This window comes from Ranitomeya imitator, chromosome 10 (genome assembly GCF_032444005.1).
Source record: "Ranitomeya imitator isolate aRanImi1 chromosome 10, aRanImi1.pri, whole genome shotgun sequence".
NCBI lineage: Eukaryota > Metazoa > Chordata > Amphibia > Anura > Dendrobatidae > Ranitomeya > Ranitomeya imitator.
Genome location: NC_091291.1, coordinates 136,124,387 through 136,145,442, shown reverse-complemented (window position 1 = coordinate 136,145,442; position 21,056 = coordinate 136,124,387). Strand labels below are relative to the sequence as shown.

General features: G+C 47.6%; 1 protein-coding gene across 1 annotated transcript in view; it reads right to left on the bottom strand.

Moving 5' to 3' along the window:
- Window positions 1-4,645, bottom strand: part of LOC138651765 (indolethylamine N-methyltransferase-like) — a 34,663-nt gene extending 30,018 nt beyond the window's left edge. The window contains exons 1-2 of the mRNA XM_069742238.1: window positions 4,090-4,645; window positions 1,654-1,861 (exon numbers count right to left, since the gene is read on the bottom strand). The gene's annotated coding sequence lies outside the window, so the exon portion shown is untranslated. The remainder of the gene's footprint in view (window positions 1-1,653; window positions 1,862-4,089) is intronic.
- Window positions 4,646-21,056: the final 16,411 nt, after the last annotated feature.

Genomic DNA, 21,056 nt, shown 5'->3' with positions numbered 1-21,056 from the left:
GGCGATCCTTTTGTAGTAGGATGGGCATTGATTTGTCGTTTTCCTCTGCTTTCCATCCTCAGACTAATGGACAGACGGAGCGAACCAATCAGACTTTGGAGGCTTATTTGAGGTGTTTTGTCTCTGCTGATCAGGACGATTGGGTGACATTCTTGCCGTTGGCTGAGTTTGCCCTTAATAATCGGGCTAGTTCCGCCACCTTGGTTTCGCCTTTTTTCTGCAACACTGGTTTCCATCCTCGCTTTTCTTCAGGTCATGTGGAGTCTTCTGACTGTCCTGGGGTGGATTCTGTGGTGGATAGGTTGCAGCGGATCTGGAATCATGTGGTGGACAACTTGAAGTTGTCACAGGAGAGGGCTCAGCGCTTTGCCAACCGCCGCCGCGGTGTGGGTCCCCGACTACGCGTTGGGGATTTGGTATGGCTTTCTTCCCGCTTTGTTCCTATGAAGGTCTCCTCTCCCAAATTTAAACCTCGTTTTATTGGTCCTTACAAGATATTGGAAATCCTTAATCCTGTATCTTTTCGTCTGGATCTTCCTGTGTCGTTTGCTATTCACAATGTATTTCATAGGTCCTTGTTGCGGCGGTACGTTGTGCCTGTAGTTCCTTCTGCTGAGCCTCCTGCTCCGGTGTTGGTTGAGGGCGAGTTGGAGTACGTGGTGGAGAAGATCTTGGATTCTCGCCTCTCCAGGCGAAGACTTCAGTACCTGGTCAAGTGGAAGGGCTATGGTCAGGAGGATAATTCCTGGGTGGTCGCCTCTGATGTTCATGCGGCCGATTTAGTTCGTGCCTTTCATGCCGCTCATCCTGATCGCCCTGGTGGTCGTGGTGAGGGTTCGGTGACCCCTCACTAAGGGGGGGGTACTGTTGTGAATTTGCTTTTTGGCTCCCTCTAGTGGTTACTAGTTTTTTGACTCTGGTTTTTCTGTCTTTCCTTTTATCCGCACCTGGGTCGTTAGTTAGGGGCGTTGCTTTATAAGCTCCCTGGACACTCAGTTCTATGCCTGGCAACGTAGTTATCAGAGCTAATCTGCTGTGCTCTTGTCTACTGATCCTGGTCCGGTTATTCAGCTAAGTCATTTACTTTGCTTTTTGCTATTTGTTTTTGGTTTTGTATTTTTGTCCAGCTTGTTCCTAATCTGTATCCTGACTTTTGCTGGAAGCTCTAGGGCGCTGGTGTTCTCCCCCCGGACCGTTAGACGGTTCGGGGGTTCTTGAATTTCCAGTGTGGATTTTTGATAGGGTTTTTTGTTGACCATATAAGTTACCTTTCTATATTCTGCTATTAGTTAGCGGGCCTCTCTGTGCTAAACCTGGTTCATTTCTGTGTTTGTCATTTCCTCTTACCTCACCGTTATTATTTGTGGGGGGCTTCTATCCTGCTTTGGGGTCCCTTTCTCTGGAGGCAAGAGAGGTCTTTGTTTTCCTCTACTAGGGGTATTTAGATTCTCCGGCTGGCGCGAGTCATCTAGGATCAACGTAGGTATGACCCCCGGCTACTTCTAGTGTTGGCGTTAGGAGTAGATATATGGTCAACCCAGTTACCACTGCCCTATGAGCTGGATTTTTGTATCTTGCAGACTTCCACGTTCCTCTGAGACCCTCGCCATTGGGGTCATAACAGTTTTCCTAATTTTAGGACATATACTTCACTTCTTTCCCGCTCTGTCTACATGAAGTTGTGTGGCATGGTTCCAATCAAATGCTCCTGTACGTGAGTCCACCCATCTTTTCATCTCCATGATGCATCTGTCTCTCATCTTCAGCACTATGATGTGCTTGAAAAAGTCACAGGCTGCAAACAGATGATGAACCATAGAACTAGAACTAAGGTCAATCAAGATATCGCCTTTAACATGACCTGCAGAAAAAAATTTGAAATATTGAAACATACATAGAGGTGGAAAAGTTAGAATAATAGTCAAATTGTGTCATTGAATACTGAATGGGAAAATCAAAACAGAACTTTCAATCCATTTTCATTAGCCCCTTCATGAAATTTCATCATATATTGACTGTACAAATGGAAGGCTGCTTTCACCGGTGCCGAACATTTACTGCAGTCGCACGGTGCCTGCTCAGGATCTGTAATAAACAGCAGGACTCATGTACATGTTAAATGATAGATGCCACAGAATAGAGACTGCTTGTCCAATGGGCAGGCAGAATGGTGAAATTAGAACTTTTGGTTATGCAAATTGTCTCTTCAGAGAGGATGAGGACTAGAACTCTAGTGCCACCTATTGGAATTAGCAATCCTAACAGTCAATGTCGACCCTTTAATGAGCCTTGTCACATGGCTTAGGATAATAGCCAAACCAAAATCTTAATTTGCAGACACTGTGTTTCGGGGTACTGCCCCTCATCAGTGCAAAGTGGAGATCTGGTTTGGCTGATTGAGAGGCGTCTGACCGGGATCCAAGAAGTATAGTTTCTCCTTCCGGAGAGTGACATGATAAGCATGTCGAGGTAAAGAGACTTAAAGCCGCAATGCTCCTCTGGGAAATATGCAAATTGCCTCTTCAGAGAGGAAGAGGACTAGAACTGTGGTGCCACCTATTTGCACTGACGAGGGGCAGTACCCCGAAACACAGTGTCTGCAAATTGAGATTCTGGTTTGGCTATTATCTTAAGTCATGTGAAAAGGCTCGTTAAAGGGTCGACATTGACAGTTAGGATTGCTACTTCCAATAGGTGGCACTAGAGTTCTAGTCCTCTTCCTCTCTGAAGAGACAATTTGCATATTTCCCAGAGGAGCATTGCGGCTTTAAGTCTCCTCACCTCGACATGCTTATCATGTCACTCTCCGCAAGGAGAAACTAAACTTCTTTGATCCCGGTCAGACGCCTCTCAATCAGCCAAACCATATCTCCACTTTGCACTGACGAGGGGCAGTACCCCGAAACACAGTGTCTGCAAATTGAGACAACTCAACATGCTTATCATGTCACTCTCCACAAGAAGAAACGATACTTCTTGGAACTTTTGGTTAGAATGATTTCCTCAACCCAACAAGACGATATGGTAAATCTGCTTCCAAGTGCACAATTCTGCAGCAAAATCCACCCATAATGCAACTTTTCTTCATCATAAAAATCTTACAGAAGCAAAAATCAATTTTGCACAAATCGAAATAGATAAAAATTTTACAAAATTCACTGAAGTTTACAAATCAGAATAATTCTTGGTTAATTTCAGACAGTATGAGGTAGAGAAGAGAGTTCACATCACGTTATAGCACAGCCGATCATGATGGTATATAGGTCTGAGGTCACTTGTGCGGAGTCTGTGTATTGCTTTGTAGAACATTCTGTATCAAACAAGTAGATTGAACCCAGGGCTGCCACTAGGAATTTTGGGGCCCCATACTGGCAAAATTTTTGGGGCCCCCTTGAGTCTCCACCCAGGCTCCACCCCAGCTCCGACTCCACCCCTCGAACTGTCCACAGCCCCACCGCTCTCTCTTGGAAAAACTCCACTTCTCACCTATCACACATTAACAGTTCCCATCACCAGATCACACATATAACAGCAGCTTTTGTTTTGGCCACAAGATTTTTCTAATCTGCCACCACGACACGACAGACTCTTTTGGCCGGGCCCTACGCTACTGTAACCTATTAAAAATTTGTTAAATCATGAAATACAATTTAGGTATATTTTTATTTATTTTTCAATTTTTAAAATGACCAATAACATCACATAGAAAGGACAAATACCACCACACCATAACCAGACACCATATTACCACCACAGTGACCGAATAATACCACAAACAAGGAACAAATGTCTCCGCATCATGTCCAAATCACATATTACCACCACATGGTGGTCAATAATACCACATACAGGGAACAAATGCCACCACACCATGACAAGACCACATATTACCACCACAGTGACCGAATAATAGCACATGCAAGAGACAAATACCATTGCACCATGACCAGACCACATATTACCACCACATAGTGACTTAATATTGCAATACTGATCATTAATAGAAAAAACCCACAATACTAATACTGTATACACAGGGGATCTGTACTTAGTATGCAGAGTCCGTGTACAGTTAACACATTGACTCACCAGTGACGTCTCTAGATAAAGTCCTTCAGCCTCGCTTTCCATCTTCATCCAGCACAGACCGCAATCACATATTTCAGCCAGGACTTGTCTCTGCAGGAAATAACACAGTTATCTAGAGCTCCTCTTGCAGGACACATTGCTTAATTTTTTCCACAACTTCTACACTACACCACATGAAGAAAAGAGGCGATATAGTATCACTCTACACAGTAACAGGACCACCCCCCCTATTTAAAACAGTATCCTCAAAAAATAAAATAAAGACATCACTGCAGTAATAATATCCCCTAATTAGCCCCTATGGTAATAATATCCCCCATCCTGGCCCGTGTATCTCATTCCTGGCTCCAGCCATATGTACTCACATTCTGCATCCATATGATCTCCGCATTTGTCCCATGTTCCTGACCCATCTGTCCCATGATCCTGACCCATCTGTCCCATGATCCTGACCCATCTGTCCCATGATCCTGCCGCCCCATCTGTCTCCATCGTATCCATCCTGCCCCATCTGTCTCGATCCTGCCCCATCTGTCTCCATCCTGCCCCATCTGTCTCCACCCTGCCCCATCTGTCTCCATCCTGCCCCATATTCCTGCCCCATCTGTTCCATCCTGCCCTATATTTCTGCCCCATTTGTCTCCATCCTGCCCTGTGTCTCCATCCAGCCCCATGTCTCCATCCTGCCCCATATCCCTGCCCCATCTGTCTCCATCCTGCCCAATATTCCTGCCCCATTTGTCTCCATCCTGCCCTGTGTCTCCATCCAGCCCCATGTCTCCATCCTGCCCCATATTCCTGCCCCATCTGTCTCTATCCTGCCCAATATTCCTGCCCCATCTGTCTCCATCCTGCCCAATATTCCTGCCCCATTTGTCTCCATCCTGCCCTATATTCCTGCTCCATGTCTCCATCCTTCCCCATATCCCTGCCCCATCTATCTCCATCCTGCCCCATATCCCTGCCCCATCTGTCTCCATCCTGCCCCATCTGTCTCCATCCTGCCCCATCTGTCTCCATCCTGCCCTGTGTCTCCATCCTGCCCCATGTCTCCATCCTGCCCCATCTGTCTCCATCCTGCCCAATGTCTCTATCCTGCCCCATCTGTCTCCATACTGCCCTATATTCCTGCCCCATTTGTCTCCATCCTGCCCCGTGTCACACATTCCACCCCCTGTGTCACACATTTTACCCCCTGTGTCACACATTCTGCCCCGTGTTTGCATTCCTGCCCCATGTCTCACATTCCTGCCCCCTGTATTTTCATTCCTGCCCTGTGTCTCCATCCTGCCCCATGTCTCCATCCTGCCCCATATCCCTGCCCCATCTGTCTCCATCCTGCCCCACATTCCTGCTCCATCTGTCTCCATCCTGCCCCATATTCCTGCCCCATTTGTCTCCATCCTGCCCTATATTCCTGCCCCATGTCTCCATCTTGCCCCATATTCCTGCCCCATCTGTCTCCATCCTGCCCCATCTGTCTCCATCCTGCCCCATCTGTCTCCATCCTGCCCCATATTCCTGCCCCATCTGTCTCCATCCTGCCCCATCTGTCTCCATCCTGCCCCATATCCCTGCCCCATTTGTCTCCATCCTGCCCTGTGTCTCCATCCTGCCCCATGTCTGACTGGTGACTGTTTTTGCACTGGTGCTTGAGGTTTTATATATGTATTAACAAAGCATGTTAGTAATAGTAAGGATTACATTTACTTATCATAACATGAGTTCTTATGTTGCTTTAGAGAATCATATGATCCTACATTTAATTGGAATTTGATAGATCGTCATATGTTAAAATGTAATGAAAACAAGTTGCTTAACCCATTAATGACTAGCTCTTCAGGAGTACACAGAATTCTTGAATTTACTTTTCGGCAGTGAAAAACTAATAAAATATATTTTTGTATCAATCCAGCTTTGTGATGTCTTTATTGCTACGGAGGGTGTAGATTTTGCACAACTTATTTTTTTGATATGGGTATTAGGTGTCGAGTTCCCACTGCCGCACAGGGGGAATCTCGAACCATGTCCATTGCAGTCTCCCATTCTCCTCCAGCCACAGTGGAAACAGCTCAGCAGAGATGTCAATCCCAGCATCTGGCTCAAGCTGATACTGTGCACTTGTTTACTGCTGCCCTTCCAGGCTCAGCCTTTGTAACCAGCACTGATCAGCAGCGAGCAGACGTTCCAGGGACTAAGTCCTCCTTTTCTTCTACTGAGCATGCCCACGGGGCGACCACTCATTGGAGGTCGGGGTCACATGCTCAGGTCCTGTAGCAGCTCCGATTGGACCACTAGGAAGGTCCTGGAGAGCTACAACTATAAAAGGTGTGTGTGTATCTGTGCATGTGTGCGTGTGTGCGTGCGTGCGTGTTCTAATCATCCCCATTCCTAGTGTTGTTGAACGTTTTGGGTGTTTGAGTTACTTAGCGCTGCCAGACAGTGCCATCCAGCACTAGGCACGATTACACAGCATCTAGTAACAGCGTCCGTCAGTGCGGCGCCTTGCGCAATTAGTGCTCTTTCCTGGCCCTAGTGTGGGTGGTTAGTGGCGTCCGCCAGAGAGGCGCTGCACACACTCAGTGCAGTAAATTATTATGTAGACTTTCCCTGGCACCGCAGTTGCGGTGCCAACCTCAAGTGGTCTAGAGGGACTCCAACCCCGTGTCTTGGGGCAGAGTCCTGTGACTCTATACTTGCGCTCTCTCTGCGGTATTGCAGCCCTGTCACACAACAGGGTTCGCTTCATTTTTACTGGGTGAAGCTAGCCTGTGTGTGTTCTCATTATACTGCCATTTACTGTCCACCATTACCGAGCAGCAGATATCATCTCTGCATGGTGGACCTCAGGCCGCGAACGCACCTTATTCCATCTTTATAATTATTTGGTGCGTTCCGCCAGCCCTAACAATGTGATTGGGACACAAGCAATAAGAATTATTATTTAGTAGTGATGACCGACCATACTCACCCCTGTTTGATAATCGATAAAGCACTGAGGTGCTCGGACACGCTCGGTAATCGATCAAGTATCGCAGATGCTCAAGCACCATGGTTGATTCCCCGCCCTACATGATTTGCATCTAGAAAGGCAGCATCTTCCAACCTAAGGGTATTGCAGCAGCTGTTAATCCTTAGTTGTGGGTAAAACAACTACAAAAAGTGAGCAGTTATTTGCCTCTCACCTATATAAATTTGTCCATCAGATAAGACCCTATTGCACTTGGTGTTTCACGGTTTCTTTTTTCACAGGAAGACTATGATTGGGTTCTAAATTATCAATTAACTATGCCGAAAGAGTTTACCAAAATGAAAAGTAGCCTTTTCCTTTCATTAACGATCCAAAGAAAAGAACGACTGGGATGACATAAAGAGCAAATGGGGTCTTATATGGGTAGGAACGTTAAAAGTTGCATTAATAATAATAATAATAATAATCTTTATTTATATAGCGCCAACATATTCCGCAGAGCTTTATGGCGCTTTATGGTGCTCACCTGATCGGGTTGTGTGCACACAATTATTGATCATGCTTAAGTCTGCTGCAGACTCACAAGAGGTTGAAAGTGCAGTTAATGGTGAAACAAATTTGTAAATTCTGTGCTGCCTTATAGGAAAGTTGAACAATGCCATTCCGAGATAAGTGATTTAATTTGTCAATGTGTTTTGAAGTATATAAACTCATTCAAGACAAACACTCTTGCTATTGTGGGGGTCCTGAAGAATTCATTTATATACTTTGAAACGCATTGACAAATAAAACTATTTATACTTATACTAGATGGCAGCCCGATTCTAAAGAATCGGGAGTCTAGAATCCATATATACTTTATTTATTCAAATGTAAGAATAATACAATTAATAAATAATAGTAAGAAAGAACAAAAATAATAGGCAGTATATGGAGAAAACACCAAACAAAAGTTCAAAATTGGTGTGAAAATGTCACTGAACCACTTCACAACTAAATATATATAGTTTTGGTAAATGGTATTATCATTTTTTTGACGAAATTCGGCAGGAGCTTGAAGAGCAACGTCACTGGGCCCGCCTCCACGCAGTAGAAACTTGCTGTGAGGTAAAAATTCAAAAATCACACCAAAATGGCGGGCGGAGTGTGTCACAGTACGGCACGTTTCTGATTGGTCGCTCGCAGCAGGCGGCAACCAATCAGACACTGGACACTGTTGACGTCACTTATCTCCGGACATTAGCTCCGGACATTAGCTCCGGACATTAGCTCCGGACAAAGCCACGGAAGTTGGCACAAATTGCAGGAAGTAGTATTCTAGGCAATTAATCTCCGCACATTAGCTCCGGACATTAGCTCCGGACATTAGCTCCGGACAAAGCCACGGAAGTTGGCACAAATTGCAGGAAGTAGTATTCTAGGCAATTATATATTAGATTATGATTGATATCTGAATCACATGCAAATGCAGTCCATATGCAGTGCAATTTTAAAATTAGATTTTACATAGAAGAACCTTCTATAATAATTTTCCAAGGAAACATTCTTCAATACATATGCAGTGGGGGAAATAAGTATTTGATCCTTTGCTGATTTTGTAAAGGTACCTTCACACATAACGATATCGTTAAGGATATCGTTGCAACGTCACGCTTTTTGTGACGTAGCAATGATCCCATTAACGATATTGTTATTGTGACAGCGACCAACGATCAGGCACCTACTGGGAGATCGTTGGTCGCTGGGGAATGATCAGGACCTTTTTTTGGTTGCTGATCACCCGCTGTCATCGCTGGATCGGCATGTGTGATGCCGATCCAGCGATGTGTTCACTTGTAACCAGGGTAAATATCGGGTTACTAAGCGCAGGGCCGCGCTTAGTAACCCAATATTTACCCTGGTTACCATTGTAAAAGTAAAAAAAAAACAAAACAGTAAATACTCACATTCTGATGTCTGTCACGTCCCCCGGCGTCCACAGGGTTAAAACTGCTTTCGCCAGGAGCGCTACTAATGCACGCGCTCCGGCCGAGAGCTTCCCTGCACTGACTGTCAGTGCCGGCCGTAAAGCAGAGCACAGCGATGATGTCACCGCTGTTACTGCCAGCGCTGACAAAGTCAGTGCAGGGAAGCTTCTCGGCAGCAGCGCGTGCATTAGCAGCGCTCTTGCCGAAAGCTGTTTTAACCCTGTGGACGCCGGGGGATGTAACAGACATCAGAATGTGAGTATGTACTGGTTTTTTTTTTACTTTTACAATGGTAACCAGGGTAAATATCGGGTTACTAAGAGCGGCCCTGCACTTAGTAACCCGATGTTTACCCTGGTTACCCGGGTGCTGCAGGGGGACTTCGGCATCGTTGAAGACAGTTTCAACGATGCCGAAGTCTTTCCCCTGATCGTTGGTCGCTGGAGAGAGCTGTCTGTGTGACAATTCCCCAGCGACCACACAATGACTTACCAACGATCACGGCCAGCTCATATCGCTGGTCGTGATCGTTGGTAAATCGTTTAGTGTAACGGTACCTTAAGTTTGCCCACTGACAAAGACATGCACCATCTGTAATTTTAAGGGTAGGTTAATTTTAACATTGAGAGGGATAATATTAAAAATAAAATCCAGAAAATCACATTGTATAAATTATATAAATATATTTGCAGTGAGAAATAAGTATTTGATCCCCTACCAAGCATTAAGAGTTCTGGCTCCTACAGACCGGTTAGATGCTCCTAATCAACTTGTTACATGCATTAAAGAGAGCTGTCTTACATAGTCAACTTTATAAGAGACTCCTGTTTACAGACTCTAATCTCTACAACATGGGCTATTAGGGGTTGAGTTCCCACCTCTGCACAGGGAAAATCTCGGGCCATCTCCGCTGCAGTCTCCCATTCTTCTCCTGCCGCAGTGGAGTCTGCTCAGCAGGGATGTCAGTCCCAGCGTCTTGCTCAGTCCCACTCTGTACAAAGAGTTACTGCTGCTTTTCCTGCTTCTGCCATTGAAGTCAGTGTTCGGCAGCGGAGAGCAGATGCTTTTGGGACTAAGTCCTGCTTTTCTCTTTCTGAGCATGCCCAGGGCAAGATCTCCCATTGGAGATCGAGGGTCACATGCTCAGGTACTGCAGCACATCCCATTGGTTCTCCAGGAAGGTCCTGAAAGTGCAAAACTTCGGTAGCAGCTTCCCATTGGTCCTTTATTGGAAGGTCCTGAACGTGCTGCAACTATATAAGCTGCGCATGACCGCACGGCCATGCGCTAGTATTGACTTGATATAATGTGTGTGTGTAGATGGATGTATGTCGATGGATGAAAGCTCCTAAATCATTCCCATTCCTAGTGTTGTTGACTGTTCGCGAATGATGGTAGCTATCTAGCGCCCGACTAAGCCATCAGCACGAAACACTCATTACAGCGTCTAGTTGCTGTGACCGCCAGTGCGGCACCGTGCGCTTTCTCAGCGCTTTCCTTACCCAAGCCTGGGTGGTTAGTGGTGTCCGCCAGTGAGGCACCGCACACACTCACGTGCATCTTTAATACATTTATTTCTGTCACTCTGACACCCCAGTAGCGGTGTCGAGCGCATGAGGTTTTTATGAACTCTATTCCTGTGTCTTGGGATTGAGTTCTGAGACTCCTTGCTTGCACTCTTGGTGCGGTACCGCAGCCCTGTGACGCAACAGGGTTCGCTTCCTTCACACAGGGTGAAGTAAACCCGTGTGTGTAGTCACATTGTACCGCCATATCGTCCGTCATCACAAGCAGCAGGTTTTCATCTGCACAGTGGACCCCGGACTGCAAACGCACCTGATACTATTCCATCTTAAACTTGGTGCGTTCCACTAGTCCTAACAGAATACTAGCGCCAGGATCTGGCTAGTAATTGGCGGACATTCAGCAATCTTTGCGGTATATCCAGAAGCTGGAGGGTAGGTTGGCGGCTCTCGAGAGCTCAACCTCAGCTGTGGATGTTACCGCAGTTGTTGTACAGGCTGCTAGCGTGGCTGCAGCAAACTTGTCCACTGCCACCCCTATTCCGACATTATATCGCCTCCCGCTGCCAGAAAAATTTTCTGGAGATAGCAAATCTTGTAGGGGATTCGTGAGTCAGTGCTCCATTCACCTCGAGCTCCTGGCTGCACGTTTTCCCACAGAGCGGGCTAAGGTGGGACTTATTGTGTCTCTCTTGTCAGACAGGGCGTTGGAGTGGGCTATGCTGCTGTGGGAGCGTGGCGATCATGTGGTGCAGAGTGCTCCGTTGTTCCTGAGCACTCTAAAGCAGGTCTTTTTAGGACCTCAAGTCACCCATGACACGGCGCTCCAACTGCTGGCATTAACTCAGGGTAAGTCCTTGGTCAGCCATTTTTCCGTCCGCTTTCGCACTTTAGCTTCAGAGCTGGAGTGGTCGGATAAAGCCCTTATCCCCATATTTTGGAGGGGCCTGGCTGATCACGTTAAGGACGCTCTGGCCACTAGGGAGATTCCTGCCACACTGGAGGAATTAATAACTGTCTCTACTCGAATTGACCTCCATTTTAACGAGCATAGGTTAGAGCGAGCCCAGTGTAGGCAGAGGTTTCGGCTGGCTCCCACATTCGCCAAACCTCTGGAATCTCCGGTCCAAGTTCCTGAGTCACATGAGGCCATGGAAGTGTTACGAGCGGGATCTAAGTCCCGGACCGCTTGTGCACTCAAGGTCTGCCATGCTTGCCAGCAGTCAGGACATTTTCCACCAGATGTCCCCATCGGTCGAGGAAACATCAGCGTCTAGTGGTAGTAGGTGGAGGTACACTAGACACGGCAACGTTTGCCTCCAAATTGTCCTTTAAGGGGACAATTATTATAGGCTCATCCTTCCACTCGGTAGAGCTCTGCGTGGATTCTCGGGCGGAGGGCAATTTTATGTCTTCTGCCTTTGCCCAGCGTCACGCAATACCCCTGGTTATGCTAGCTCAACCAGTAACGGTACGAGTGGTGAATGGGTCGACACTGCCCTCACAGATAACACACCAAACCATCCCTTTTACTCTGTCCATGTCGCCATCCCATCAGGAGATTATATCTCTGCTCATCATTCCTGAGGGAATTGATGAGGTCCTGTTGGGGATACCTTGGCTATGGTACTACTCTCCTCACATCGAGTGGTCCTCAGGCAGGATTCTGGGATGGGGTGAATCTTGTGGGGGTAGGTGTCAGAGGGAGTGCGTTCAGGTTGCTACTACAGAGGTACCCGCAGATCTATCCTCTCTCCCCAAGCAATATTGGTCTTATGCAGACGTGTTCTCCAAAAAGGCGGCGGAGACCCTTCTGCCCCATCGCCCCTATGACTGTACTATTGATCTCTTGCCTGGAGCTGAGCCTCCACTGGGTCGAGTCTATCCGTTATCTCTCCCGGAGATGGAGGCAATGACTCAGTACATTCAAGAGAATCTGGCAAGAGGGTTCATCAGGAAGTCAGTGTCACCTGCTGGGGCAGGGTTCTTTTTCGTGCAGAAGAAGAATGGGGAACTACATCCATGAATAGACTACAGGGGTCTTAACGCCATCACCGTTAAGAATAAGTATCCTTTGCCCTTGATATCTGAGCTCTTCGATAGGCTTCAAGGAGCAAGGGTGTTTACTAAACTAGATCTGCGGGGTGCTTACAACCTGATTCGCATTCGTCAGGGGGACAAATGGAAAACGGTGTTTAACACCAGAGATGGGCACTATGAGTATCTGGTGATGCTCTTCGGGCTCTGTAATGCCCCAGCCGTTTTCCAAGACTTTGTCAACGACATCTTCCGGGATATGCTTTCCACCTCGGTCGTAGTCTATCTGGATGATATTCTCATCTTTTCTCCAGATATTGACTCCCACCGGAGAGATGTTGGCAGAGTCTTCGACCTCCTACGGGCAAACTCTCTTTATACAAAGTTGGAGAAGTGTATGTTTGAGCAGGAGTCTTTACCTTTCCTGGGCTATATCATCTCCGCCCAGGGATTGGCTATGGATCCTGCCAAACTACAGGCTGTGATGGACTGGCAAGAGCACCATTCTCTTAAGGCGGTGCAGCGCTTTATGGTGTTCATTAATTATTACCGCCAGTTCATTCCCCACTTCTCAACTTTGGTAGCTCCCTTGGTGGCCCTCACCAAGAAGGGAGCAAATCCCAAGTTGTGGTCTGAAGAGGTCTCCAGGGCCTTTTCTTCTATTAAGTCTCATTTTGCTAGCGCTCCCATTCTACATCGTCCCGATGTGGATAAGCCGTTTATAATGGAGGTGGATGCCTCTTCCGTTGGTGCAGGAGCAGTCCTCTTCCAAAAGGATGCTCAAGGTCGGAAGCATCCTTGCTTCTTCTTCTCCAAGACCTTCACACCAGCGGAGAGGAATTATTCCATCAGGGACAGGGAGTTGCTAGCGATGAAGTTAGCCTTTTCGGAGTGGAGACATCTCTTGGAGGGGGCTCGTTTTCCCTTTCAAGTTTTCACTGACCACAAAAATTTGCTATATTTGCAAACAGCCCAGCGGCTAAATTCTCGCCAGGCCAGATGGTCCTTGTTCTTCTCTCGGTTCCACTTCACCCTCCATTTTCTCGCTGGGGAGAAGAACATTCGTGCTGATGCCCTTTCTTGCTCTGTTGTATCATCTGAGGAGGAAGGAGAGCCTCGGCTTATTGTCCCCTCTGAGAGTCTGAGAACCATAGCTCCGGTGTCGCTAGAGTCTGTGCCTCTGGGCAAGACTTTCGTGCCCATAAATTTGCGACCGGAGGTTCTCTCTTGGGCTCATTCGTCCAGGGTGGGTGGACACTTTGGGACAAAGGGGACATCTGAGCTGCTGGCGAGGACGTACTGGTGGCCACATATGCTCCGAGATGTCAGAAATTATGTTCTGGCGTGTGTCTCCTGTGCCAAAAATAAGTTTCCTCGACAACGACCAGCTGGCTTGCTCCATCCCGTGCCGGTGGCAGATAGGCCCTGGGAGATGGTCGGGATGGACTTGGATGTGGTGGGTTTGCCCAAGTCTCGTGCCTGTACCATCATTTGGGTTATTACCGATCATTTCTCGAAAATGGTGCATTTGGTACCGCTTCCACGGCTACCTTCTGCACGGGCCTTGGCAGTGTTGTTCATTAAACACATCCTCCGCCTACACGGCATGCCGGACAAAATTGTCAGTGACCGGGGTCCCCAGTTTTTGTCTCGGTTCAGGAGAGATCTGTGTCGTCTTCTCAGCATTGAGTTAAATCTCTCTTCCGCATATCATCCCGAGATGAATGGGTTGGTAGAGAGGGCCAATCAGACTCTGGTCACATATTTACGACATTTTGTTTCTGCCAGGCAAAATGACTAGGCATCCTTGTTACCGTGGGCAGAGTTTGCCCTTAACAACGCTGTAGCCGACTCCACTGGTCAGACTCCTTTCCTCCTTAATTACGGCCAGCATCCGCGGGTTCCTGTGCCTATGCCCGTGTCCTCTGCTGACTCCAGTGGCAGACTGGGCTGTGGAGGCACGGGACATTTGGGACCGCACTCAGGATGCCATCCGGGCCTCCAAGGAGAGAATGAGGTCCTCCGCCGATGCACATCGGCACCCTGCCCCGATCTTTGCTCCTGGCGATTTGGTGTTACTCTCTGCCCGTAACATAAGGCTGCGTGTAGAGTCCACTAAGTTTGCACCTCGCTTCTTGGGTCCCTTCAAGGTCCTCGAACAGGTTAATCCTGTGGTCTACCGTCTAGCCCTTCCTCCACGCCTAGGTATCACCGACACCTTTCATGTGTCCCTCCTTAAGCCCGTATACATGTCCCGGTTTTCTGAGTCATCTGCCGGGACATCGGGTTTGTCTACGGACGATTTCGAGGTAAACGCTATTTTGGGGAGCAAGGTGGTACGTGGCAAAAAATTTTATTTGGTGGACTGGAAGGGTTACAGTCCTGATGATAGGTCCTGGGAGCCTGTTGAGCACATTCAGGCTCCGCAGCTCATTGCCGCCTTCGAGCATAGCGAGGCCCAAGGCGGGGGGGTAATGTTAGGGGTCGAGTTCCCGCCTCTGCACAGGGGGAATCTCGGGCAATCTCCACTGCGGTCTCCCATTCTTCTCCTGCCGCAGTGGAGTCTGCTCAGCGGAGACGTCGGTCCCAGCGTCTTGCTCAGTCCCACTCTGTACAAAGAGTTACTGCTGCTTTTCCTGCTTCTGCCATTGAAGTCAGTGTTAAGCAGCGGCGAGCAGATGCTTTTGGGACTAAGTCCTGCTTTTCTCTTTCTGAGCATGCCCTGGGCAAGATCTTCCGTTGGAGATCGAGGGTCACATGCTCAGGTACTGCAGTACATCCCATTGGTCCTCCAGGAAGGTCCTGAAAGTGCAAAACTTCAGTAGCAGCTTCCCATTGGTCCTTTATTGGAAGGTCCTGAACGTGCTGCAACTATATAAGCTGCGCATGACCGCACGGCCATGCGCTAGTATTGACTTGATATAATGTGTGTGTAGATGGATGTATGTCGATGGATGAAAGCTCCTAAATCATTCCCATTCCTAGTGTTGTTGACTGTTCTTGAATGATGGTAGCTATCTAGCGCCCGACTAAGCCATCAGCACAAAACACACATTACAGCGTCTATTTGCTGCGACCGCCAGTGCGGCGCTGTGCGCTTTCTCAGCGCTTTCCTTACCAAGCCTGGGTGGTTAGTGGCGTCCGCCAGTGCGGAACCGCACGCACTCACGTGCATCTTTAATACATTTATTTCTGTCACTCTGACACCCCAGTAGCGGTGTCGAGTGCATGAGGTTTTTATGAACTCTATTCCTGTGTCTTGGGATTGAGTTCTGAGACTCCTTGCTTGCACTCTTGGTGTGGTACCGCAGCCCTGTGACGCAACAGGGTTCGCTTCCTTCACACAGGGTGAAGTAAACCCATGTGTGTAGTCACATTGTACCGCCATATCGTCCGTCATCACTAGCAGCAGGGTTTCACCTGCACAGTGGACCCCGGACTGCGAACGCACCTGATACTATTCCATCTTAAACTTGATGCGTTCCACCAGTCCTAACATGGGCAACACCAAATATCCTTATAAGGATGTCAGGGACAAGATCATAGATCTGCACAAAGCTGGAATGGGCTACAAAATCATAAGTAACAAAAGCGCACATAGAGGTCAAAAAATACTCTGTTGTAAAAAAGTCACAGTAAATAAGCAAGTGCTAGTCAAAAAATGAAAAAATACACGGTATTTAGTTAATACGTTTTTTTGCAAAAAAAAGTATGTTAAGCTGCTCCACCAATCGCCAAGGTATACCCATAATAGAGCAGTCCTATCTAATGTACAAAATCCCTATCTGATGTATTTAAAATGCTGCTCTATTATGGGTATACCTTGGCGATTGGTGGAGCAGCTTAACATACTTTTTTTTGCAAAAAAACGCATTAACTAAATACCGTGTATTTTTACAACAGAGTATTTTTTTTACCTCTCTGTGCGCTTTTGTGTCTTCAAGTTCTTTGGTGGTGTGAACAGCTTTCTACAGACTTGTTCACTGTGCAAGTAGCCCATGTGTTTTTGGTTTTATAATTGTTCTCTTGTTTCTACAAGACTGGAGAGTCCACCACTACTCTGTGGGTCATTTGCATTGTAGCTGTTCCATCTTGCATGTTCTACATGGATATTTTTTCTCTCTGAACCCTGTTCACACAGGTACTATACAGATGATCAGGTTTTTAAGTACATCAGATAGGGATTTTGTACATTAGATAGGACTACTCTATTATGGGTATACCTTGGCGATTGGTGGAGCAGCTTAACATACTTTTTTTTTGCAAAAAAACGTATTAACTAAATACTGTGCATTTTTTCATTTTTTGATTAGCACTTGCTTATTTACTGTGACTTTTTTACAACAGAGTATTTTTTTACCTCTCTGTGCGCTTTTGTGTCTTCAAGTTCTTTGGTGGTGTGAACAGGTTTTTACAGACTTGTTCACTGTGCAAGTAGCCCATGTGTTTTTGGTTTTAAAACCATAAGTAAGATGCTGGTTGAGAAGGAGACAACTGTTGGTGCAAAAATAAGAAAATGGAAGAAATACAAAATGACTGTTAATAGTCATTGATCTGGGGCACCATGAAAAATTTCACCTTGTGGGGTATCCTTGATCATAAGGAAGGTGACATCAACCTAAAACTTCATGGGGGGAACTTGTTAATGATCTGAAGGCATCTGGGACCCACAGTCACCTAGAAAACCATTGGTAACACATTACGCGGTAAAGGTTTAAAATCCTGCAGTGCCCGCATGATCTCCCTGCTCAAGAAGGCAGCCTGTCTGAAGTTTGCCAATGAACACCTGGATTATTCTGTGAGTGATTGGGAGAAGGTGCTGTGGTCAGATGAGAGAAAAATTGAGCTCTTTAGCATTATCTCAACTCGCCGTATTTGGAGGAAGAGAAATGCTGCCTATGGCACAAAGAACTGCAACATGTTATATATGGCACTCATAAAAATAAGGACAGAGGTGCTTAGGTAGAGTATCCGGCCCAATCATGATATAATTAAAAAAAAACTTGGCACTCCAAAAAGGTAGTGATGAGAAAAAAAGTTCCATTTTATTGTGCACTCAAGGAGCATGGAGGTCGAAACATTATGTTTTGGGGGTGTTTCTCTGCTAAGGGCACAGGACTACTTCACCACATCAATGGGAGAAGGGATGGAGCTATGCACCATAAAATCCTGAGTGACAACCTCCTTCTCTCCACCAGGACATTAAAAATGGGTTGTGGCTGGGTCTTCCAGCAAGACAATGACCCAAAACATACAGCCATTGCAACAAAGTAGTGGCTGTTAGGGCTAGCAGAACGCACCAAATAATTAGAGAAAAGGAATAAGGTGCGTTCGCAGCCTGGGGTCCACCGTGCAGAGATGGAACCTGCTGCTTAACAATGATGGACTATATGGCGGTACAATGAAAATACACACAGGTGAGCTTCACCCTGTGTGAAAGAAGCAAACCCTGTTGCGTCACAGGGCCGCAGTACCGCACGTAACACCATCACCATCACCGGAGTCGGTTGCAACGGAGGAAGTCGCATTGGCCGGTGAGTCTGCTGACCCCGTTCTGCAGGCGGAGGACCTGCTGGTGGGCCTTGTTGCGGCCCCCCCTTCCCCTGGGCCCCACACTCGCAAGCCCCTTCCACACTGGGACCGGGCCACAGGCATGGAACATTTCCACAAGGCCCCGATCTCGCCGATCACCATGCCAGGCGAGGTCTATGCTGAGCGCAGCATACGCCTCTGGGTGAACCCAGGATCGAACTTCATGGGGTTCCCCGGGGTGGAGACACAGGAAAGGGAGATGGTGGAGGCCCTTAGCTGGGAAGATTACCAGGTCCAGCTGAACCGGCAGTGGGAAGAACAGGGGAAGAAACACCAGGCCGGGCGAGAGGCCCACTACCGGCGGGACCTCGCGGTGAAGGAACGGGCCCGCAGGGACCGCACCACCCACCAGGCCCTGCGCAGGCAGGGCACCGTTGTGGATTTCAAGCTCCGCGGGGGATGAGGCTTCATCAAGGAGCCGGACCTGTATTCCGAGGTTTTCGTCAACCGGAGGGATGTGGAGTAACGAGGTAACCTACACGCGACACTTTGGGGAAAGGTGGTGGTTCGCCCTGAATGTACACAAGCGTCCAGTCCCATGACATCGACAGACAAAGCGTTGGAGAAGCCATCCCCCGTAGCGAGGGTGCCCCCTTGTGACCGGACCACGACCATCATTAAGACTACGGTGGTAATCCCCACGTGCACCGTCGTTAAGACCACCACTTGCACTGTGGACACCACTACTACTGTGGTGGCAGAAAGCCCAGCCTCAGGAGTGGTTGGTACCTCGGCAGCTGCGAGGTTCAGAACAATTGCCACCCAGACCCCTGACTGGAGTCCAGGATCTCCTGTGACCACACCGAGTGCCCCCAAGTACCTGGGAGGGTGGCCTCGATGACTGCTGCCGGTGGAGTTGTCACAACCACCCATGCCGAGGAAATAAACCTCGGAAGCCCGCAATTGTACATAGTTAACTCTTTGCTTTCCCTACTCCTTTCTACTTAAACCCGTCCAGGGTTAACTCCTAGGGATCCCTTTGTTTACCTGGGATCCCTCTTCCTTTTGTTGTTTATCAGTGTTCTAAAAGACTGCCGGATTATGAACAGTGAATGATTCCAAAACTGTTTTTGTATATAGTTCGCGCCTTATTAAAGGCGCCCTCTACTGGTTTTACATCGAAAGAAGACTTTGCGAAGAGACTACTTTGAACACAGCGCAGAAGGTCTTGCTTTCAAACAGACTTGCAGACAGAGAGAATCTGCACTACCTCAAAGAGACTTGGTTCCCTCTTAAAGGGAATGTCCACATGTTGCACTAAGTTATAATGTTGCTTTAAGAAAGTTAGAATTGTAATAATGTTGGGATTTAGAAACTGTTGATAATGTTACTAGAGATTGAGGACAGGAAAGATTGAAAGTGAACCCGTAGGGGTTAGAGAGAGAGAGTCCTCCTGAGAACCATAGGAAGATGATTGGTTGCTGACAGAAAGACAATGACAGTAGGCCCAGCCAAGGAGCTAGGGGGTCCTGCATTGATGAAGCTAGAAAGAAAAGAAAAAGTTGAGTTATCTTATAGTACTTTATGGTAAGCCTTTAGTGGGTTCAGCCTATACGCCCTTAAAGGAAAAGTTAAATTTTTGTTCAGAATTTGCACTTAGTAGAATACCCGGAAGGGTACCAGAAGTTATTTATAGTCAAAATGTTATTTAAAAATATTTAACCTTGTTTTGTTTGTAACGTTCAAGTGTCCTCACCTCCCATAAAGGGAAGTGCAGCACCCCAGGGGGGAGTGCAGCACCCCAGAGATCTGGTCATTGCAGTAACGTCGCCCTGCCACTAAGGGGAGTGATGGTACGTCTGATGGCACTAAAGGAGTTCTACTGACCAGGTATCACCAGCACACATTACACTAAACACTCCGGCCACTAGTTGGAGAAAAAGGCTTTATTTATTGGGCCACTCCTCACACTGGTATAACTAGGGGTTGGATAGGAAGTTAGATCAGAAGCTGACTGGGTTGGATTCAGGCAGCATCCCTCAGCCGGGGGTGCTGCAGGGAGAAGATTCAAGGGGTCCCTGTCAGGCGTGGGAACCTGGCAGGTACCTAGCGAACAGAACAGAACGTTACAGAACCGCGCCTGCACTACCTTGCGGCGGTATCCTAAGAAAGAGACACGAAGCAAAGGATATTGTGGAACAGTGAGAAACAAGATCAGCACCAGGAGAACCAGTAGGAGTCGTGCCACGAGAACAGCAACATCCCACTGAGGCGCGTAGCCGATGGCTGGAACACCGAGGAAGTAACTGACTCTACGCCTTACTTCAAACTCCTCAGGACAGTTAATTATAGGTTGGCTGTCTACCTTAAATTTCCTATGCAGACATAGGGGGCAACGCATGGAGAGGGGCGTCTCTAGGGTCCCGGAAGAGCTCCGGGCCTTCCCATCATACGGGTGCGTCCTAGCCATAACATACCTGGGGGACGAGAAACTAGAAACATCTGGAACGAAAGAGAAAGAATGAGAAAGAACTAGAGTGAACGAACGAAACGAGAACAGAAGTTGTGAGGACTATACCGAATGCTCAGCAGGGTAGCACTACAACACACAGGTGCTATTGGTAGGCAATGATTTCCACCTGTAAAGGGAACTCTAGATGTGCCATCAGACCGGCCGGTCTCAGACAGCCCTGTTAACTGTGCTCTGGATTGAGGATCCTGAAGTCTTCAGTAAAGAGGTAAAGAGACTGCAACCATGTGTCCTCGTTATTGTCTGCACCTCACACCATCACCATCCACCTTACTGGGAAGCCCTGGGGACATACTTCACCTGTGGGAAGGTATACCATCTAGCTGCCATCACATCACCCCAGTGGACCCCGAGCAGCGTCGGTCACCCTGACCGAACACCACAGGTGGCGTCACGAAAACTTGACA